This window comes from Falco rusticolus, chromosome 8, assembly GCF_015220075.1.
Source record: "Falco rusticolus isolate bFalRus1 chromosome 8, bFalRus1.pri, whole genome shotgun sequence".
Taxonomy (NCBI): Eukaryota; Metazoa; Chordata; class Aves; order Falconiformes; family Falconidae; genus Falco; species Falco rusticolus.
In genome coordinates, this window is record NC_051194.1 from 37,272,571 (window position 1) to 37,296,452 (window position 23,882).

The window sequence follows — 23,882 nt, forward strand, 5'->3', positions numbered from 1 at the left end:
GAAGCAACGGGATGGAGAATTGGGGCCAGAGCAACAGAACAAAAATTGGAACTTTTGCATTTTGTTTCTTGATTCGGCCTAGGCTTTTGGATGTCTGAAGCACAGTGTACTCTCTCTGTTGCCAGGGTATCATAATGTGTAATTACGGTTAATGAACCACACTGTGGATCTCCTTCAGAAGTCAGTATACAATGCACATGTATTGATGACAATGCCGCATTCATAGGCCAGCAGGAAACATTGCAACCTAATCCAGCTTGCTGCCTACCACCACTCCTTAATACTTCTGGACTGAGGCCAGTGGTGAATGCTTGATAGAACAGCATCTCCCAGAGATATACCTGATCTTGATAGAGCTATAAAAGTTCCCCTTCTGGCAAGGTATCTAATCCATTTCTGAGCTTCCTCTTGCTCTGGGCTTTGTTGTTGGTTTTTTGTTTGTTTGTTTGTTTGCTTTTGTTTTTTTTCTTTTTCCACAAGGAGATGGAACCCATGATTAGGATATCTCAGCTGGTAGCACCAAAAGCCCAAACCCTTGTCTTCAGGATCTAAACACTCTCACATTTCACATAGAAGTAATAAAAAGATTTCTCTTTCCTTTCGCAATCATAATGTTACTCTCCAGCAAAGATACATGTTGTTACACAGCAATTTTGGCTTTCACAGCTTTGACGTGGAGAGAAAAAAAAACAAAAAACATGTGCTTGGGCAAAGGGACAAGCATGGCACTCTGGGGGGATGCCTCAGAGAGAAATCAAGGGAGGCTTCTGGCTTGCATAAAATTGTTCCAGTTTATATCAAGGAATTTGTCTTTCCTCTCTTCCTACTACCTCTTGCCCTGAAGACACAGACACATCCCCAGCGGGTGTGATTCAGCATAGTTTCCCCATTGAGTTACTTGGATTTACATCTGCAACGTGTCAGACATGCAATCTGGCAGTTGGCAAAGGAGTTTACTCATCTCCACCTCCTGCTGTCTGGAACAGCCTTATCGGTTCTCACTGTCATTCTGCAGTTTAGCTGCAAGCATGTCTTTGAAAACTAAAATTAAATTGCTCTGAACTGCATTTTTTGTACATCTCTGCCATCAGATATATTTTTAGGAGGTTTGTGAACATCAGCATAGATGTCTGCTCATCAAAGGAATACCTGGCTTTCTCATGATGCTAGCAAATGAAACTTGTAATTTATGACCAGTAATTGCAAGTCTCTTGTGACTTCTCCGTGCCTGTTGGAGAGACACACACATAACTGGAGCAAATCTGACAGTTGGCATTAATTAAGGCAGCCATCCACACTCTTAGCAAGATTGCAGACTTTACTGCTGTCTCATCCTTAGAAGCACAGACCAACACAAGCTAGCAGGGGAGGAGGAGGGTGGGTGGGAAGCCTGGGTTGCCTCTAAATGTGCTCTCTGTATTTTGGGAATCTGAAAAGAAATTCAAGCCCCTGGGGCTCTGATTTCCTTTCTTTGTGGAGCATCTCAGGTAACACCTGGGAAAAGGGTAAGTGTACAAGGATAGGTGCATGTGTGCACATGTATGTTTAATTAAACTGTAAACATGTGTGAAGGTATGTAAACACTTTATTACTGAACAAACTCTCAGCTCTGACTGAATTTGCTCCGTTTTCTAGAAGTGGTGGGTGGACTCAAAAACTTAACATTTGGGAAGCTGCCTCACATCCACCTTATCAAGGACTTAACACAGTGATGGCTGTATCAGTTGCAGGGTAGCTCACTTTATGATACTTGCCTGACAGTCTGTCAAGTTCATAGCGCATTTGTGTAGGCAGGGACTGAGAAAAGATCAGTCCTAGAGCAAAATCAAAGAAAAAGGAACGTCTTTAGGTGGTATTTTTTTCCTGACTTCTTCCTCACTTTTCTCTTTCCAGTAGGGTTCCCATACCACATCATCTCAAGCACTGATTTCAAACACCCATTCTAAACTATGTGCCTCTTCCCTGAACTTTCTGCTTCTCCCTCTTAAGATCAGTCTAGTCCTAGTATTATATGACTTGCACCCAGGTTTCTACCTCCTCTTCTTCCCTCTGCCTCCCAGCTAGACCTGAATCTTGGTGCCGATCTGCACCACGTGCACATCCAGATCTGTAACTCCTTATGTCAGACAGCTGTTTGCCCTCCCTTGTGAACCACTGCATTTGCATTTTGTACCTCCATTATTGGAGGAAAAGACATAGTGCCACCTCACAGCAGGGCTTTCTGTGTTTAAAATTTCTGTGTTTAAAATTTCTGTGTTTAGACTTCGGTTTAGACTTAATTCTGCTGCTGAGACAGGTTGGTAGCATTTTATCTGTGCCCTGTGTGTTGGTAGAGCTCTTCATCTGTGCAGGGTCCCTCTAGTTCTGGATGAGGCCTCCAGTGATGTCAGAGCACAAGATGCTAAGAAATGTCCTGCAGGGTCCTGTTTCCAGTGGCTGCTGGAGAAGATGCAGCTTAGAATGAGTACACAACTCTGTATGTCTTCAGCACATCCCTCAGTATGTTCCCAACACCCACAGCTGCTCTATTAAGAGCATTAGAGTTTATGCCATTGCCAATCCCTTTTAGTATCCACTATGGATCTGGTGTTTATAAATTTATCTAATAACTTTTTGAACTTTATTATATTGCCTGCCTCGGCAGCCTCCTAGAAAAGGAAATTCCAGGAGTTCCCTGCTTGTTGTGTGCAGAACTACTTTTTTTTTTTAATATAATGTGTTTTAAATTAATGTTTTACTTAGTGCACCAAGTTCTGGTATTGCAGGATGCAGTGAATCACAGTTCCGCACTTATCCAGTGCATTTATGGTCCTTTTAGCTGCCCTTCTTGGACCTTCACTAGCTCTAGTCTTTTTTTCACCAGAAGTTATCCACGGCATTTGAGGCATGGCTTGCACCAAGATTTCATATAGTGGGGACACCACTTTTTAGAGCAGTGTAAATCTTTATGGAGAAAAGAGTGTGAAATCTGGGTTCCGATGAAGTTTTTTACATAGATGTACCATGAGGTGATATAAAATGACCCATAATAATTGGATCTTTGCTCACTATTATATTTTTCAAATATAATTTCCATTTTATCATTCCAGGTACTTTTAAATTGTTATTGCATTACCAGGAGACTATTTGTCATTGCACAAACTAACTTCAAATTTTTATTGCATTAGCAGGGGAGTATTTGTCATTGCACAAAATAACATGGAACAGGGCAATCCACTCTCAAAAAGTGGTTTATATTGAAGCGAGCGGTGGATAGGTGGCAGGTCTAGATTGTATGTTGGAATTATTCTTGGGTAATTAGGATCCCTTTCTTGAGAATGATTGAATTGCCATCTGTGTTTCCACCACCGTACCTTGTCTCTCCCCTCCAAAGTGGCGATGCTGGCAGCTTCTCACAAGCACAGTTTTAGACTCGTGCTGTATTTAGAGACTTCTGAACAGAGTTCACCACAGTAACGCAACATGCCCCCTTATTTGTGGGCAGAGATTTAGAGGCCATTTTTACAGATGCTAGTGTGCAGCTGATTAGGATGCAGGTGGTCTAAACAGAATAAAAAAACCCCTGCTGCATGGGAGAGGTAGCTTGGCATCTAGCATGCATGCAGCTGTGAGTAATGGAAATACCACTATCCCAATTTCTGAGCCTTTACTTCCCTCGCCATATACAATCCCTCCTGACTGACAGTGAGGTAAAGTGTGCTATAGCTGCCGAGGAAGGAACGGCAGCTGCTTGTGCTACTTCTCCTCTAGTCCCATTGTCTTTCTCCGAGATTGCAATATGGCCAAGAGGCCAAGTGATGGGAAAGACATGGGAAGAAATCCTTGCTCAGTCATACACTGAGTGGTTTTTAACCCAGAGGGAGGAAAGCATGCTCCCTCCTTGCTCCTTGTACCCCACTGCACGAGCAGACAGGCTTAATGCTACCTGGCATACTTCTGGAGTGACACTAGAAGGGCATGAGCCTCCTGGGATTACTCCAGTGGATACCGGAGCACCACTATCTATGCTTGCTTTACACACAGTATATCAGGTGGGTATGAAAACAGTTCTCAAAGTGGGGACTTGATAGAGTAGCGAGGAAGAGGCTTGTATGGGTAACTCTTGGTTGCTTCTGCAGAATATGTTCTTCATACTTCTACTGTCACTGGATATTTCTGGGTTGGTTTTTTTTTTATTGTGGCAGGAGAAATTCTGGATTTTTTTTTTTAATTAAGTGACCTTTTACAGTTTACCTAGACAACAAATTTGTTACTCCAAACTGTGTTTTATTGACATAGAAAGTATCTCTTCTGATATACTGGAAGCTTGCACCAAGGGTATTAATGAAGACACAGAGGACAGGTAAATGAAATGTAAACCTAGACAACAGATTTTGAGCCTGGAATCTGGAAGTCATTGCATGAACTATTATTGGTGCTGCTGTAAGGAAGTCAGTGCTGTGAACTGACGCTGCAAGATGTTTACTTAACCTTTGTAATTCATTAGGTTGGGCCTTTTGTTCCCAAAGAACCTCTGGTTTGGAGTAAAGTTGATATATTTTGCTCGACCTGTGAAACCTATGGGATGGTATAAATGCTTGTAGTTCAGTAATGGACTTTGAGTTCAGAGAATTCTGCAGTCCAAATAAAAGTTTGGAAATGGATAGTTTTAGGAGACATACATGTGTGTCAGAAACAAGCATGTCCTAATAATACTTCTGACTTGAGAGACCCAGTTGTATAAGCTATTTGTACATACAATGCAAAGAAAAGTTGTACACAAAATTCAAAGAAAAAACCTGCATTTTTTTCAGGCTATCTCAGCCAGCATTCCCTTAATCACAAGCAGTGATAGTCTGTCTTTTTTTTTTTAATTTGCAGGACTCAGCATATTATTAACAGTAAATAAGTAATGGTGATTAGAAACAAACAGCTAATCTATGGCTTGTTATATTAATGCATCATTATCTATGACTGCAAACTGTCCACCATTCAAGAAAGAGAAAAGCACTGCTGCTGAGCAGAAGAGTGTGCATTCTCCCTCATTAGAGCCACAGCAGGGAGTGTGTTTTCATCACACTTCCATTTGTCTGCTTCATTCAGCTGTCCTACTTTGAGCATCTTGGGCTCCAGACCCAGACTGTCTTACTGACATTAAACTAATTTCTCTGTCAAATTTGGCCCAGTGCAGAGAGTGATGTTTTCTGATTCTGGAGAACAGAAGATGTAAGTCATAGCCGTGGAAGAGTTCACAGCTGACCTATTCTACCAAGAATCACATGAGTAGAGTAATAGTAGTTTATATTTCTATTCACATTATCTTTGAGGATAGCAAAGCATTTGGGGCTGTAATACCTGTTTTTTATATGTTTTGGGTTCATTTAACTCTTGCTTTAAAAAAAGTATGTGCAAAGCAAGAGGTTTGCTGAAAATCAGATGGGATGGAGCAAGTGAATGGGACAGAGCCCATATGCTTTGATTGTGCTTTAATTGGTCTGACCCGTCCAGGAAGACAGAGGTTTCAAGAGGCTATACACAAAATGAACAATGGCAGAATTTAATTATATAGTGTAATTATGAGAAAATAAAATATAAGCCTATGGATAAAAGAGTCAAGTTTTTACGCCATATAGGTTGGGCTAGACTCATATTCATTGCTTGTAAATCTCAAGTCCAGGAATTTAACCCCTGTTACAGTGTGAAGACAGCCTATGGGAAATGTATTTTCTATTTTTGAAAGTGTGAAGGCAGAGATGGGAAAAGAAACAATGAGGATCAGCTGAAGGGTGTATTTTCATATTACTTTGTGCTTAGTGTTCAAACAACAGAGTAAGAGCCTTCCCTAAGAATATTTATTTCAGTGTTTTGTTTATGTGAAGCATCTAATGTTAAGGGGAACATAAAAGTAGCTTTTCTAATTGTCTGCTACTCTCTTTTGTAAAAAAAAACACAAACCAAACCAACACCAAAGTATATGGGGTAAGAAAGCATGTTTGGAGAATACATTTCCAGGCCTTTGGGGAAAAAAGCTGTGTACTACTTACACTCCCAAGAAACATCTAACAACAATTGAGAATTATTTACCTCCCCCAAACCCAGATTGGTGTGGGGAGGATCAGATCTGGTTGAGAGTTGACAAGTAGCTAGAAAGATATGGTGATCTCAAAGAAAATCCTTTTAAAACTTTCTTTAGAGAAGCTTTTTTTCACATCTACTGGGCCAGAAAGATTGAGAACAAAAATGAAAAACCTTTTGAGCCTGAATTTGTTCCAAGCCTCTTTGGTAGGAGGAAGGCTCAGACTTTAATGGGAACTGGTTTAGCCAAGGGGTGTGCTCCTGCCTGGGCTGTCCAGGACTCAAAGCCACATCAAGAGCCTTCTTCCTTCGCTGAATTCAAAGGTCCCAGAAGAAAACTTTTTTTTTTTTAACATTTGCATTTAGAAAGCTTAACTAATTAATCTGTGCAGTCCTCCTCTAAAGGTAGTTTTCTTACCTTGTTTAGCAGAAAAGAAAATTGAGGCATCAGGCTGTTACTGATGGCAATTTTGCTGGAAACCAGTATGGGCCATTAGATCTATTTGAAAGTACCACCCTAAAACCAATGGCCAGTTTTGTGCAGCCACAAAAAAGAACCATAAGAACAGTGATTCCTCCAAGATCAACATCTCTGAAGTCTTGCACTCTAAGCGTGAAGTTTTTGTGGGTACCTTGTGCCTTGCCCCAGTGCTGCTAATGGAAGAATGAATATGTCATCCTTTAGAGGTACATTTGTTCTTTCTAGTAAACTGATTAACATAGACACAGTGATTTAACAAGGAAGACGTGATTCTGTGATTTTTTATGAACCTACCAAATTGCAAGGGAGGTAATGGTATGTTCAGGTGGGGTATAATGTTCTTTTTCTCAATTTTGTATTACTGAACCTAATTCAGGTCTGACAGGCTTTTACAGATGAGTCCAAGCCTAGGCTGGGATGTTTTAAAAAATTAGCAGAGATCTGAAAAGTGGTTTTGAAGAAAAAGTAACATCAATTAAGTTATGTGTTTATTTTAACTAGTAACTTTTTCTTTTAGTTGCTGACTCAAATGGTCAGTACTGTCTATAAAATTATCTATTGATGTAGACAGATTGCTCTCTTTTGGGGAAAGAATGTGTGTGCATATTTATGTAGATATGTACAAATAGGTTAGGAAGAAAATAAGAGCGAAGGTTGACTGTACTTAACTGCTTGGGATAGATGGATCATTGTCAGGCCTGAAACAAGACAGGTTAGTGTTGGTTACTCTTCTCCCCATTGAGCTAAAGGCTTTCTGTATATTAGAATTTGTTCACCTCTCATTGTCACCATGATTTCAATCTCTCAGATCTGATCCAGATGAAACTATTTTGATGTTTGGCAGTTTAGAGGCTGTTCCTTAGAGAGGGATCTTCATGACTGAATGCTAACATAACAGCAGAGAGTGGGATTTTTAGGGCAAGTTGTCTTCTCTTGAAGTAGTGTCTGCTTCAGCTCCCTTTAGCTTTTTCTCTGGCTATGAAAAGTCAGTTTGGTCCATTTGTTTTGCCATTTTAGTATATATTGGAGAAGGTCCTCCTGACCATAAGCATTTTTCAGGTTCTGTTTTCGAGTTTTGTTTCCCAGAGCCTCCAGGTTCAAAGCAGTGCCAGCTTTCTGGGTCACTTCTTTCCCAGTGCACGTTCATGTTCTGGATTCAGCCAGAGATTGTGTTGCATTTTGTTTACTGCCTCTGTGAGACATGCTAGGGCCACCAGTCAATCTGCAGAGCATTAGAAGTACCTACTTAATAGTGGCTGAATTTTATTGAGTGAATAATTATGTCCTATTACTGCTGAAGTAATCATCTTAGATACAACCAATGCCTCCAGAGGGAGGTGTGTTCTTTCCAAAATGCCACCCTGGACAATTCTTTTTACTTCTGTACAAAGCTCCAGAATCTCTCTGACCATATTGTACTACAGGTTGTCATGTTTTCAGAGGGTGAAATTTATGTTCCATGAAATATGCCATAGCCAAAATTAATAGGTAAATCAACAAAGTGAAACAGACCATTAGAACCATTGTAATACTGTAGTTGTTTCCTTGTGGCACAAAAGCAGAAACTAATGGGTAAACATAATCGTATTATAGTGACAAAAGCTATCAATGCATAGTACACAACTGTGGTCACACAATGGAAGGCAGTCAACCGTTATGAAATATGATTTAGCAGACAGGCCAGTTGCAGGTAATCTTGCTTAGAACAGTACTTTCCTTGGCTAGTTTGTTTTAGCTGACGGAAAATGATAAATGACAGCTATTTCTTTCCTATCCTACTGGAATTTTATTTCAATTTCACTTTGATAATTTTCACAATCCTTTTTTTATATTATTCTGGACCATAATACTAAGATGTTTATGTTTGCAGGAATGTTCCTGAGGCATGAACAAATTGTTCCTGATTATTCATGCAAATAGGAATTCAGCCAAAGGCCTTCAGAGTAAATGTTAACTCTAACACCTTGAAGCCTTTTCCATGCCCTTGTCTTTTTTTCTGCTCTAAAACAGTGCTTCGCAATTTTAAGTGAACACTTGAACAATATCTAATCAAGATAAACATTTCGTAGGCTGAACTGTGTTTGTATAACATAATTAAAAAGCTTTGAATAGCTAACATCATCATAAAATTCTATTAATGGACAGCTTGAGAGAAGCTACAATATCAAGTGATTCAACTAAAAAAATACAAAGCTCAAAGATATGCAGGATCATTTCCATTGGATTTGGTATATTTATACTGATTTAGGCAACTGAGATGGTGGATTAAGTCCTTAGTTACTGCATCTTTCATTAAATTCAAGTTTAGTGTAAAACAAACTCCAAAATACAAAAACATTGTAAAAATTCAGATACGTAGAGAAGCTAAGGAGCTCATCCATGGCTTGTTAATGCAGGATCTGCATTCAGAGCCTAAACACTTCAACACTGTTAGATTGAAAAAGCCACTACAGTGTTTCCATGCAGGTAAACCCTGCACATCAGAAGTAGAGGGAGGTGGAGAAGCATCTTGAACTCTGGTTGCTGGAGTGGTGCAAGTATAAATTAGAATACCATCTCTGGCCATTTTTCAGAGCCAGAAAAGAGATTGAGGCAGGAGCTCCTTCAGATTGCTGTGCCACTCAAGAGTTCCCCAGTGCAGGGGGACTTTGTCAGTGGCTGACTAAAATAAATTCAGAGCTGCTTTATTCTGAAAAAGTGGTTCTAAGTAATTAGATCACAGGTGAGACTTGGGTGCTCAACTGTTTACCTTTCTCTCTCAGAAATTTTCCCTCCATGAATATGCAAAAACATATATATAATCAGTTAGTTTGGTCTTCACTGAGCAACATCTTTTGAGGCAGTATGTAGTGGGGAATTGAGTCCTAGTAATCTCTTACAGGGAGGGCTGAAATGGTTCAAAGCTATCCTGGGCAGCAGCCAGCACTGCTAATTGAATTCCTGGATGTCAGGCCAACCAAGGGTTTCTCTACACAGTAAAAGAAAACACTGTTAGAAGTACCTGAGCTAGTTTATATCATGGAATTCAATACATGTGTTTTAGCATACCTTTCAACAGCACATAAGTGTTACCGCTGAACAGTATGTGAATTTATATAGGTACCTGCTACCCGGTATATTAGCTGTACCGGAGTTTTGACCTGACACTGGTTTTTACTGAATAGACACATTTTATTGCTTTTACTCACAGAAAAAACAAGCACAGCCAACTGAGGTTGCAAATACAGAGGTAAATCTTGAAACTTTAGTCCTTAAAATCCTGCTTCCATTTATCCAGGGAATGCTGTCTTACTGTTGTACCATGCTACTTAATGTGAGATATTGCTATGATAAGTGTAACCCATGACAAAACAGTGAAAACTTGAATGCACTAAATGCAGAATTAGGTGACTAGTTGAGTGATAATATATTGCCTAACCTAATGAAAAGACATTACCTTTAAATAATGGACCACATCATAGATTTAATTATCCCAAGGCAAGGTAGTAGGTGCTTAATGCAGACAAGGTCAATTACCTTATCCAGGAGAGCCTGTTTGAAGTGTATTATGAATAATTCACAGACATAGAAATTAGCTTTGAAAAAGTGTCCCAGCTATAATGTGCTGAAAGCATTCAATTTCTTTTTTAATGTATTTAAGATAACACCCAAAGGACAATTATGGCTGCTTAACTGTAAGACTACTTAAATGACAAGAAATGACAATTGTGTGGTCAAATTCACATTAATGTATTATACAGAGGGAAGCATCGTCATCATGGCATAATCGTATCAGGCCACAAGAAACTGATTTCAAACTTTATCTTGTTTTAAATGCTGAATGAAATTCGATCAAAGATTGATTCATTTAGTAACCTTTCTCAATAGAGAAGACACAGTTGTTCCTGTACTAGCTTTGTTTATTTTGTTTATTCAGGGCTTTCAGTTCTTGGGCTTTCTGGTGTGAAAACGATGGTCCAGAGCGATTGACTGACTTGTATGATTTTGGAGAGGCTGACAAACCCAAAGGTGGAACCAGAATATTTAATTTTCCATCTTTATCTGCTAGAAGTACTAAATTGTGCTGTTTCTAAGCCAGTATTGTTCCAGTCTAGGACTACTTAGTATTAGAGTTAAAATGATGACAGTAGCCATGGTAGCAGAATGCATAGTCACTTGACATATGGTGACCTTAGGTGTGAAATAGAAACACAATAAACCTCTAAGTCTGGGGAATAACATGCGCTCTCAGCATATTTTGATTCCACAGGCAAAACAATAACCTTAGCTTTCTCTCTTTGACTTTGCAATAAGTGGTAACGGCCAGGGTAGATCCCCTGGGGGCTGCAGTTTTCCAAGATGCCTAGCAAGACGAGGGCTAATTCATTAGGTACCTTAGTTTAAGTGTTGAAATGTAATAGTGACATTTCATGGCCTTTGAGTTTACCTGCTTTATTTGCTTGAAAGGGAGAGTTCAGCAGAATTTTAGAGGCTGCTATAGAATCGCGTATCTAATGAGGCGTGCAGCCAGCCTAGTCCTGTTTCTGTTCACGTCAATGTCAAGAATCCCATTTAGTTCAGCAGGAGCAGGCCTGGGTTCCCTGGCACTTTCAAAAGATGATTTGAATAAATGGGAATAAAAATTTGACACAATGTCCATTTATATAACAAGCTCTTAAAATATGTGATGAAGTAGGAAACCACCACAAAGAGATAGGAAAGAAAACTTCCATTACAGCAAACATACTGAAAAACAGAAAGCATGGGAATTGATGTTTTTGGCATTCTCCATCATCCATCTTTTTCTTTAAGGGTCGGTTCTCCAAAAAAAGCTTAAGAATTCCCTTTCCTCCCCCTTCACACACTTGTTGACCTCCACCCCGGTGGTTTCTGGGAGGACTTGATAAAGACTAATCTGAGCCTAAGAGACTTGCTAGCTGATGTACTTATTTGCATGCATGAATGTGAACAGATGTTTACATAGTAGTGTTAAGTAGACCAGCTGCTTGGGAGTCATTTATGTATTTCATTTAAAAGTAAAGCTGTATGGTTAAAACTTTTACTCACAATGTGGAATAGAAAAGAAACTCAAATTCAGACAAATACATTTTTTCCTATACTGGGGGGTTGCTGCTTTTATGCATGTCAGTTTTCCATACCTCTGAATTTACAGCATAATACAGCTACATCTACCTGACTCTCTGGACATCTGCACCTTACCTTGACCAGTTGCATGTGAGTGTAATGAAATACACAGCATAGTGTCAACATTACCAAATGTCATTTGTCGGAGGGTGAGTGGGGAAAAAAAGCAATGCTGAGATGAGAGAGGGGTGGAAAGTTGTCAGTTTTATTTACAAGAAGTTGCATATTGCTGATTGTTTCTGCAGTCTGTTCTGTAATGAAGCATACATCAGGGTAATGTTTTCCTTTGCGTTCGTTCTGCTCTTTAGATGTGAGAAAAAGCATAATCCTTAGGAGTGTATTACAGCCATAAATGTGTAACTTACATTTATTAATTGCTTAATGTAAATGTGAGTGGAAAAGCTTCCATTATGGAGGTGTACATATGAATGGAGGCATATGTATGGAGAGAAGAGGTTGGAGAAAGGGGCTCTCGTATATTTTTAAAAGTAGTTTGCCCCTCACTGATTCCCATTTTGCCCAGTGTGGGACTGGCTCTAAAATGTGAGTCTTAGGTCTGATCTTGTCCATGACTTCATTTCCTCTGACCACTGGTCCCGTGGGGCTCTGAGTCCTGAAAAGAAAGCGGGCAAATGATTAGACAGGACTCTTAACTATATATATACACATATATATATATATATATGTGTACACCTTCCCAAAATTCTATGCCAGTCTTAGACAGTCCTACCTGTCTCAGTTGTATTGCTTCCACCCCGAGCATCACTACATGAGGGGAGATGCCTATGTCCCTCCAAACCAGTAGCAGACAGGATTTGTCGGAGGCTGTACTGGTCTTGAGGAAGGTACATTCAATTTAGGAGCCTTACTATTGGAAGGAAAGATGGTGATGTATGTGATGATCTTGTGGGATTTTGATTCAAAGCCTTGATAACAGTCCACAGGAAAGGTTTGTTTTTCAACAGCTGTGATGAAAATCCTACAGTAGAAAGTTGTGTTGTGTGTAAAGATCTCAATCCTTATTTTGTGAAGCTTGTAGGTTGACTGAATGGCTCCGATGGTGGTTCTTTCTTTAGTCATTAAATACAGAAGGCACATAGATGTAGCCATCTCATTTAAGTACTGCAAATTAGATTAGATGAGTGGAAGATCAATTACTCTGCACATAAGGACTGTAACCTTGTTGACTGTATTCCATGGGAAGAAAGAAAATTTTTAAAATGTATTTGATGTGCCTATTGCAGCCTATGTGATACTCACAAGTGATGTGGCAACTAGAGCTGTCTCAAGAGTCAAGAGCTGTGCTCTAGTACTGCCAAGAAATCAATGATTGAGGACAGGTCATCTTATGTTGGATTGGGATAAGATGCCCTGATCTTGCCCAGAGGGCAGGAGGTGCTGTCTCTGGAAAGTGTTGAGCTTTGTGGCTGACTTTTTGATACTGGGCGTATGCTAATACATTTCCTAGAGCTGCTGAAGTTCCCAGCCTCACTCTGCAATTTATGCATATGTGTGTGGGCATGTGGTGGGGGAAGGAGTCTGTGTCTCCACATGGTTCTGTTCAGCATCAGAAGATGGTGGCTTCTTGTGGTTGCACGGTCGTTGTTGGTCTGCAGCCTCTGCCCATTTGAGTATTCACTGCAGTGGCGAAGCTATAGCTGAACTCTTTCTTCTGCTCCAGGAGCAAAAAACTGCCTCTTGAGCTGAATAATAATCCCTGTTAGTGACAGTAGAGCTATGGAGCATAGCTGAGCAGTTCATGTTCTATTCAGTACAGTCTGTGCACGAACGTATATACACACCCATGTATATATCCTTCTGTTTGCTACAGCTGTGTAGAGATACATACAGGAACCTGAGAGCAATTAAACAACCAAAACTAAATAGAAGGTCTGTTTGAAAGATGTAAACTCATTGCTAACAGAGTGAAGAAAAAAAGAGCTGCAAATTGATTAAGCTATTCCACAGAGAAGACAGATTGTTGTCATCCTGACCTTTAAAGCTGGTCAGGATATATCAATAGGAGCATCTTCTGAGTACAATATTCTATGAATTTTTTCATTTATATTCTCTTGTTTTTCTCCTTATATGCTGGCTTGGAGCCAGTTCATTTCATGGTCTTGCCTATACATGTGTTCTGCTACAGCTGCATTTTTCCAAAGTGCCCAATTTCACAGCACTCCAGCCTTCCTTAGGATGACAAATGATGCCCCTGCTGCTCAGACCAACAGAACTGTAATTACAGCCTGAGACGGGGACAGGTGAACCAACACCATGCTGCAGTTCGGCTGTATCCTTAAGTTGAGACTTGACTGCATTTGTTTATTGTAGTCGCATTTCCGATTCCACTACTTAAGGCGTTAACTGCTGACATTAATTGTAACATTGAGGAAAGCAGAATTGCTCAGCAGTTGAAAGCAGTGTCAAATCAGCAGTTATTTATTTACCATTGCTCTGTAATGTGTTGTAACACATTGGACTATAAAGAAGTTTAATGAGTTGCAGTAATGCTTGTAGCTTTCCAGAGATGCTGGGATGCAGTTTGATGAGTTGAGGGGTTCTTTTGATAACGCACTTAAACCCAAACTTCATCCACTGCTGTGCTGGACATCCAGATGAATGCTGTTATGATCATAGTAAGTACAGCTGAGTGTTCTCTTTTGCCACCTAACATGTTTTGGGAACAAAAAATAAACAATCCAGGTCAACTGGCCATGTGAGACTTCAGTTCAGTAGGAATGTGACAGAAGAGTAGGAGGAGAGGCTTAGAGTGTGGTTTTCACTCTTCTTGTCCAAGCTGCCTTGTTGGCTTATAATTAGCGTGAGACTCAGAACTGTGCCTGGATTAGTCTCTAAACTCTTTTCCGGGTGTTGGTTTCATTTTTTGGTTGTTTACAATTGTTGTCTTTCAGAGTGCAGCAAATATATTGCATGCTCTGCACAGGGACTGTTTCAGCTGTTTAACATAAATTTAAATATGCTGCTTTTTTGCCTTTAAAAAAAAAAAACAAACAAAAAATCTTTGGCTTTTTGTATAAAGCTGCATGGGGAATGATACTGGATTTCCCTCTTACCAAAGATGCTCATTTGCCCAATTAATTTTACAGGGAGCTTGAGATGCTCACATCTCATTTTCCAAAGGATTCTTTTCAAAACAGAAGTATCATCCCAGTAGTAACTGTGAGTGCTATTATCAGTTTTAAGAAAATCCACTCATTTATTTAATTAGGGATTGCAGCTTCAAAGTGATTGACTGTATGTTATTACCTCTTCTAATTTATGTTTTATTAAGACTGTTTTTGTTTTTATTCCAGTTCAGAAATTCGGCATATTTGCTTATTTTATTTTTAAATTTCTGTAAGATTAATCTAAACCATGAAATTCAGTAGTTATTTTCAGATACTTACAGGAATCAGTTAATGGTTACACTTCAAAAAGGCACTTTGTGGAAATGACATTGTCCCAATGACTTACTGATCAGATTCAATCTGTGTAAATAGATGTTATTGTCTGTCAGCCATGCTGTATTAACCTGGGAGCTGAAAGACAAGGTGTGTTCTCGTTGCCTTGTGAATCAATATTGCTAATAAAGATTCTCTAGACCCAAATCTAGTTTTTACTATTTCTAGAAACTGCCATTGCAAGTACAGTGGGAACAAAACTAATCTGTCTTTTGTGGAGGGTTGTGAAATCAGAAGACAGGCCATTTTGGTCACTACTGACTGTATTGATGCAATGTGAGCAGGAAGGAAAAAAAGTAATAATAAGGATACTTTTTCTCATTATTAATGCTGGTAGTTAAAACTTCATATACAGGAAACAGTTCTGTTGAGTAAGGTAATTCCATTTTTACTCTGACACTTTTCAAACTAAAGGTCGGGGAGAAGAACTGTTATTAGTGTATGTAGTTTCTCCCAAAGGACCAAGCAAAGACTGCTTTCCACAGCATATTTTTCTGTAACTTACCCAGTCTGCTATTAAATGTCCCAAATGTCCCCATTGTATCTATTTTCTTTTTCTAGTTTTTCAAATTGTATTTTGCTGTGGGCATGATCCAACAAACCTTTCATGGGTTCCTGCAAGAAATGGATTAAACCTTGTATTAATTCCACTTGACTTTACTCCAGTTGACTTCTGTCCATAAACTTGTGCAGCCTGCTCTGAGTTATGCCCTGGCTTCCAGACTACCATTAGGCTAGGCTGTAGAGCTGGCTTTTTGTGGAATCTGTCGATGGAAGGCTCAGGCTGGTAAGCAGGTGAGGGTACGTGAGCCTGGGAGCAGTGCAGACCTAGGGGCTCCACCCTGCACCACATTGAGTGCATGAAGTGCAAGTGCTGCAGGTAGGGTCCCTTGGTTTCTCTTCATCCACGCTGTATCCCAAGATCCTGAGCTGTCATGATGGATCTTTCAAGAGTATATTGTTCAAATATAGAATTACTTTTCCTTTTTTTGCACCCTTTAAAAATAGTTCCTTCAGGCCTTTATTTCAGTCACTGCATACCTGCAGACGGTGCTTTTATCTGTCCCAGTGACAGCCACAGAGTTTTATTTAAGGAATTCTTAAAACACAAATTTGTTTCAGGACAGTTTGGAGCAGAAGGCTAGACTAGACAGTCTCCAGAGGTCCCCTCCAGCCTCAACCATTCTGGCCTTCTGTGAAAAGCCTGTGCAGTGAGTGAAAATCAGCATGATTACCCTGATTTTGCTGGAGCCAGATGCTTTTATACCACTTGCTGGATATGGCCTTTTTTATCCCTGGTAAATAATAGTGAATGAATGAGCTTCAAAGTGTTTTTTTCCTGGCACTCTTTCCTGGGACAGTTGCTCTTAATGTAGTTTTTACAGTTCCGTAATAGTTGTTGTTTCACTTTGACGTTTCAGTGAATAAAAGTTGAATACTTAGTTTTCTTGTGGGGAGATGTTTGGTCTACAGTTTGATACACCATTCATAGTCTTCATAGTCTTCAACTATTTCCCTCTGTCCTCAGTGATGTTATTTCTCAGCTCTGAAATTACTTTCCTCTATGAAAAGTGAAATAGCATTTAAGAACAAAAACTTCTGTGATTAAACTACTCTTTTCACCTTACGGTAGTTTATAAAGTGCATTAGTTCAGCAGTCTACCCTGTAGGCCTTTCACATCTCTTATAAAACACTTTAAAAAGAAATTACTGAAGAAGAGCATATGATGTGTCTAAACTTACAAACTCACTCATCTCTCCCATGCTTTCCTCCAGTCCATGTGGTATTTGATGATCTAAAACAAGGCCACCTCGACCAGTGAGGCTGTAATGTAGTGTGGATAACACTTCAGCAGGGCATGGGTGGATGGGGCTGTGGTACTAGCTGCGCGCAGGTTGGCTGCACATGTCACTCTTGCTGTCCTTCTCAGTCCCCAGAGAGCCACTGAGGAGTGTTGGTCTGCTGCAGATGCAGAGAATCCCGGGGCTTAATTATGTATGATCCTTCAGCATCCCATGGCATTTTCTCAAGAACTGGAATGACATGATCTGGTTTATCTTCTGTTTATGAATCCATTACTTCAACACTTGCTACTATTTACTGTCACAAACTATTTTTATATTTACACAGAAGAACTGATTAAGAACAAAAGTCCATTGTCATGTGCACTGTATTGAGCCACTGCAGGAGATGACCTTCCAGTGGAAATGGGTGAGATGGTACTGGTGAGAGGATAAGAATGAACACATAGGAGCTTCATGAGCAGTGTGGGTTCAACAAATGATGGCATCGTCTTACTGCCATCACTCTAACTGGCTATACCTATGACACAGCAAAAAATGTCCAGACATCTGCTGAGCAGGACCTGCTCCTTTGGCCCAGGCAGGGTCATGCTGGAGACTACTGTGGCTTATCCATGATTATCGTTCACTTGCAATTCAATCCAGGCCACTGATAAGTTTCTGGTCCCAGAACAGAGCAAGGATGTGGCAGAACACACGTCAATGCCATAGACCTAACTGCTAAGGCAATGCAGGGCTTGTTTAACTGAATTTACCTGGAGGAGTTAGGTTAAACAGAGAAAATGGGAAAGGTTGGAATGAGGGAAAGGAGTTGAACACAAGAGGGACATATTTGGAGTGAAGCTAGGCTGGAATGCAGGAGATAAAGGAAATAAGCTACCTTTTTTTGTTTCAACAGAGTAGGATACCCAGTCCATCTTCAGCAAAACTCCTGAGGATTCAAAGATGATATTTTCTCTGTTCAGTCATTCGTCCTTAAAAGCTGTAATCTTCTTTGCATTTTTGGGTTTTGGGTCGGTTTGTTGTTGTTGCTTTTTCTTTCTAACCTGCATGTCTTCAGCTGTTCCCATAGTTTCTGTTGTTGGCTGGAGTCCCACTTGCATCTTTCAGGAAACTTGTCACTTGGCCAGAAATTTATTGAGAAAACAACCCAGCCTGAGCTGGCAGAGGAGAATGCAAGTACTCATAATTTTTTCAGCCTTCTTTGGCCTTCAGCAAAGACATTCATGAGGCATAAAATTTTAGTTTGCATGTAGATTTAAATTTCCTCAGTGTATAGAAGTGTTTGGGTCTGAAATCCTTATGCCCATCCTCAAATCTGTCTCACAAAGGGTTGATGCTGCTTTTGCTGTTAGTGCGCGATAGCACAACTGTCATTGCAGCTCAGCAGTTCTGCTCATTACCCTCCTGTTAAGCCTAGAAGAAGAGAAGTTCCATGTTTATTTCCCTCTTTCTGCCCATTCTCATTTGTGAGAATATCTTAGCAACTTCAGGAAGACCAAAGCACACCATGATAACAGCTGCTTCAGTGGGAGATGCAGTTTCTTTGCTTAAGAGGAAGAGATGCAGACAAATGCTGCTGCATGTTTTTGTCTTGTCTTTTTTTAAGCAATTACTTCAGCTGGAGACCCTGTACAAAAGCACTGCACCTTGGCAGCAAAGCTGAGTAATGAGAAAGAAAGTGTCAGCAAAGTACTGTCTGTCTTTACCCTTTTCCTAACCACACTTAACAAAATAATTTTGAAATGAGGGACAGACTTTGTGACTAAGTAACATTTTCCCAGGGAGTAGGTTCACTGGCATTAGCAGAAGTACTTCACTTTTGGCTAACAGCTCTGAATAAGGGTTACAGGATCTGACCAGAAATTGAAATCAATTTCAGTGCAAATCTTAATAACACTGACCGGCACCATTGCTGCTCTGTACTCCTGTCTTGCTGCAGCATTTGACCAGCTTGATTTTCAACACAGTCATGTTTGTCATCTCAAAAAATAGGGCAGCGGTGTATGGGCTACAGTTTTAAGAAAGAAAAAAAGACAACAAAACTGAGTTGCACGATTGCTGTAGGGAACGTATTGAGTAAAAGGCAGGAAGTGTTAGATGGTCATTATAGCTGTACTGAAAAGAGAAGAGCCAGGCATAAAACAAGTGTGTCCGCATGGAAGCAGAGTAGTATGGTACAAAAACAACTGGATGACTTGGTGGCTCAGTCAATGAATAATGTTCAAAGGAACTGTGCCACTGGGGATTCTCATTTTTTCCCCTGGTCCATATTACATGTATTAATTTTTTTCAAGGTAACCTGATCTTGAGCTAAAAGCAGGGGTTTTTTTGCGAAGTGCAGAGAGCCTGCCACCTTGGAGGGTGGGTGTGACTTTCCTCTGGCTGGGGCAGAACCGTGAGACCCTTGCTGGGGGCTGTAAACTGAAGAACAACTTTTTTTCACTGATAAATCTCAGCATCCACTTCAAAAAATGGGTAGCACAAACTGGTTAATGCAGCACAGCCTGAGTTCACCCTGCTTTGCTAGCGTATTCTCCCGGAGGTGTGAGCTGTCGTTTAAACCAATACAAATTCCATGTCATTGATACCATAGACCTCTTCACTGAGCAAACAGACTCTAGCAATATATTAAATTTTTGTTATCCACTAAACATGGAATATTTCTCCAGTTTGTCCATAATTTTGTTCAGAACAATTGTAAACACTTTGATTTATCAAAAGTAGATTTTTTTTTCCTGTTGAAAAGGAGGGGTAAACATTTGGTTTTACTTCAGTTTAATGTTTAAAATTCTTATTAAAATGGGTAGAAAAATGTTGTGATGGAAAAAAAAAATCAAGCATGAGAAAACAAAACCTTGGGAAACTCTTACAAAGAAATACTGAGTCACAGTTTTCCCTTGTTCTCAGTCTCTTATGCCTTTCTCCACTTCTTCAAGAGCCTTTTAACAATGAGTTAGCTGAGATCATAATTTGTACTCTGAATTGGCCTCCAGAGTCATTCAGGTTGAAATTGCCTCATATACCTGTGTGTGTGTGTGTATGTACAGATACATGTATAAAAAAAATCTGCCAACTGCTTGTTTCACATAATGAGCAACGTATCAGGTGAGCCATCTGCAGGATTTGATATTGCTGATGTGGTGAGTGCAAACAGATATTTTACATTTTTGAGTGCAGTAGCAAAGAATTGGCTTCAATTGCTTTGTGCAATTCTACAATCAATATTTTCCCACTTTTCGCTATCTCTTGATATGTGAATCCTTTTAAGAGTAAACAGCATAGGTGTAAATTAATCTACATTTTCATCAGTAAGATGTATAGATGTAATATTTAATAAATTCAGTTCTGCTTAACTCTGATTTTGGAGAAAACCTGAACATGAAGACTGCCAAGAGGATGCTGTTTCAATGCAATATGGTTTCAAGAGTTTCAACAGACCGATACAAATAAATAGACTTGCTGTGGTGCTGGAAAAGACCTGTAATTGACCTGTTTCGGTACTTGGGCACCCCAAAAGCCTTACTTGTTTTATGGGTGTGTAATTACTGGGTTAGACTTCAGGTTTATACAGCACAGGAGTTTTAACAAGGGATCCAGTTGATCTTGTTATACTTCCATCATTAGATTTTTGTTTGTTACATAACAAGAACCACCTAGGAAATTATGCAGGAAAATCTTGACAAATCTTTTAACTCTAATACTGTTAAAAATGCATGCCTTTGTTTTAACTCGTTGTATAAATGCCAAAGCCAGTGCTAAGAATTTCTGCCTATATAAAGGTAAACTGAGTCCAAAGAAGTTGTCTGGCATTTATATACATAGTAATTTAGGCCTAAATGCTGTTGGGGTATGCGGCTTCTCCCCCTCCTCCAGCTTCTGAGTGCCTATACAAATAATCTTTGAAAAAAATATCTGCCCTTTAAAACATGAACAAGCCTAAAACCTTTAAATATAACTTGTATTGCTAGCAACGTCAATGCCTTCTAATACAGAAAATGAGAGAACTATCAGTACAAGGGAGATTTAAGAGGACAGACATTTTCTTGTAAGCAGGTAGAGGGACACTGAATAAATCTTCAGCCATTCTTGTCACTAGAAGAGCCAGATATGCATTGCAGGTGAATTTGATCTCAGTCTGCATCACGTCCTACGGATCGCTGGAAACAACCTCTCTGTGTCTGCTATTCTCTTCATAGTCCTCAGCCTCTGTGCTTGCGAACTGCGCGGTCTGTGCCAGCCTTGCTTCTGTTGAAACAAATTTCATACTGAGAGCTAACGATGAGCAGTTCAGTTGTGCCCATTGATAGAGCAGCTATTGGAGATCTGCTGGAGAACTGTCATCTGAAAGGAGCCTACTTTTCTGTGCTGGATGGGGAAAAACTGAGTTCTTGTCCATATTATATTGTATATGCTAGGTTTTCCAAAGTCTTACTTGGCTACGCACGGTAGCTTTTGAAGAGACCAGTCAGACCAGAAAAGCCTAGCCTGTGGAGACAGTAGAGGGAAACATCATCAGCTGAAGATGAGACCCCTTATTTATTCCTTTCAAGACACTTGTGCCACCCTTCCTTTCTGCAGCCTGTGCCTGGTAGTGTGAACGAGTAGCAGTACTTGGTTTGATATAAAATACTCTCTGCCTGCTCGGTTCTTTTATTTGAGAACATATTAAATTATAGTGAAAAAAGTGATGTAAATATCACAGCTGTTTCTAGAGGCTTCCAGACAGCATCATCACAGAAAGGGTTATTATCCTCTGCAAAAAGTAAAAAGAATTTGCTTTTTTGGGGGATTTTATTATCAAAATTAAAACCTTCCAAAGGCTTCACAGTACAGGAGAAAATTACTTGAAAGAAACCAGTCTCTCTTCTTTTGCTGGTGAATTCAGTCACTTGGGGCTTGTTTGCTTTGCTTGCTTTGGGATTTTTTTCACACATATTGTCCTTCGGAACCATAATATGAAGTTCAAAGACAACTTTAATATTATAGTGGTTTGTTTTTTTTTTTCCAGTTCTAAATAGACAAAACTGCATGGAAAATAATACTTTTATTTGTACGCTGTTTGACTAAATAATGTATTATTAGGTACAGTGTAAGCACAAACTGAAGAATTACTAGCACTTTTTATTAAATGGCATTTTAGCTTAGAAATTTTAAAGAGGAATTCCACTGACCTGTGTAAGCATTAGTTTATTGGGCCATGTTAATTCCTTGATTAACGTAATTGACTCTGTGGCTTTGCCACAGAAAGGAAATTAATTTATTTTCAGGTGGTAGAGAATTGATAATGCTTTGAAAAAATGATAATACCATGATTACCAAAGTGAAGATAATGCAACAGATCTACAGGCTTAGAAGAAAGGATCTTAATCAATAGCTGTTGGCCAAACTTGGTCTCGGTGCAAGACACCCTCCCACTCTGCCAGTGTATGACAATGTAAACTTTATGGAAAGAACTCAGGGATAGACTGATTGGCACTGGTAGTGAAATATTGAATTACTTCAGCATTACAGATATATGACATACAATATATGTTTCAGTAATTCCTAAACACTTCAGACATTGCTGAAGTACCTTAGATTTAAGAGCTTTGCTGAGTAGCTCTGTGATTTCTCATGTGTTAAAAATTAAGCACGTGGAAAACAGTTGAAGAATCAGGGCATAATTTTCCTTAATACTACAATTGATTTCTAAGGGACTAGTTAGGGAGAAAAATTCGGTCATCTTGAGTAAAGGGTGGCAGAACTCTGCCTAATAAATAGAATTTTTGAAATGACACTCTTTTTTTATAGTCTGTTCCCTTGACAATCTAAGATTGCTTCTTATAATGTTGAATGCTCTATTTTTTAGCACTGTATTTAATTTAGTTGTAAATGACTCAAACTGTGGTGCTTCTACCACTTCCCCAGTCTATATCATAAATCTGAATGTGTATGTGTTTGCTTGGTATTGCTCGATAAAACAAATAACAACAGATCTGAAAAAGACATCAGAAAACTACTTACTCTTAATTCATGTGAATGATTGCTTATTTCACTGTTATGTTTAAGTGTATAATGATTTCTGCCAAAAGAATCTGACACAGGTTGAATTTGATTAATGAATACCATTAACTGCTGATGGCCCGAAGGATTTGTCTTTATCTAAATATTTTTTCCAGAATGGGCACTTTTAAAATTAGATTAAGCACTTCTGTATAATATCTATTTCAACTCCTAGACAAATCACCCTTTTATTCAATTAACATTACTATTCCAAGCTTTACCAAGTAATTTCCCAATAATATAGTATAGACTGGTTTCACTGGCTGCAGCAATCTTCTGCAAGAAAATCAGCTGAAAAGAAAACATAAATGTGTTGACAATAATATGACAGCTAAAATGATTGCGTACATTTTTGTAAGATGAATCCTTAGATGGTCTTGAATTGTGTTTTTCTAATGAGTACCACTGGGTATTGGCCAAATTCGTCACGTCTTAATTGTTGGCATCATGAGAATGGAGTTACTCTTCCTATTTTTATTTTCCTTTTTTCATGAATTTACAGTTAAGCAGTCTAAGCTTAGAAGGAAAACAAATATGAATTAATTTTGGCAAGTGATTCTAAAACTAATTTTAATTAGTCCCTCACACTCTACAGTTAACCTTGATTACATTTTACATTTTAGACTTCCTTCTTTGTGTAATGAGGAGTACTCCCTACTAATAATGTTAGTAAAGCAGAAGAATAAATTGATACATTTTTCTGCGTTAGCAGTGCAGTTTATTTTTCCAAGCTCCTTTGATTAAAAGTCATGATATGTCGATTTTGCTAAATCTTACCATCTACCTGTGTGTGTAAGTGATTACATTTCAAAGGATTAAGAAGTCAATGAAAAAGTTATCTAAGCTGGAAGACAAAGTCAGTCTTGGCAAAATGTTAATCCGTGGATTTCATTACATCTGAATATGCTTATTGT

General features: G+C 39.2%; 1 protein-coding gene across 1 annotated transcript in view; it reads left to right on the plus strand.

Annotated features, from left to right (window-relative positions):
• Positions 1 to 23,882, plus strand: part of CNTNAP5 (contactin associated protein family member 5) — a 295,991-nt gene that overhangs the window by 211,069 nt on the left and 61,040 nt on the right. The gene's annotated exons all lie outside the window — the stretch shown is intronic.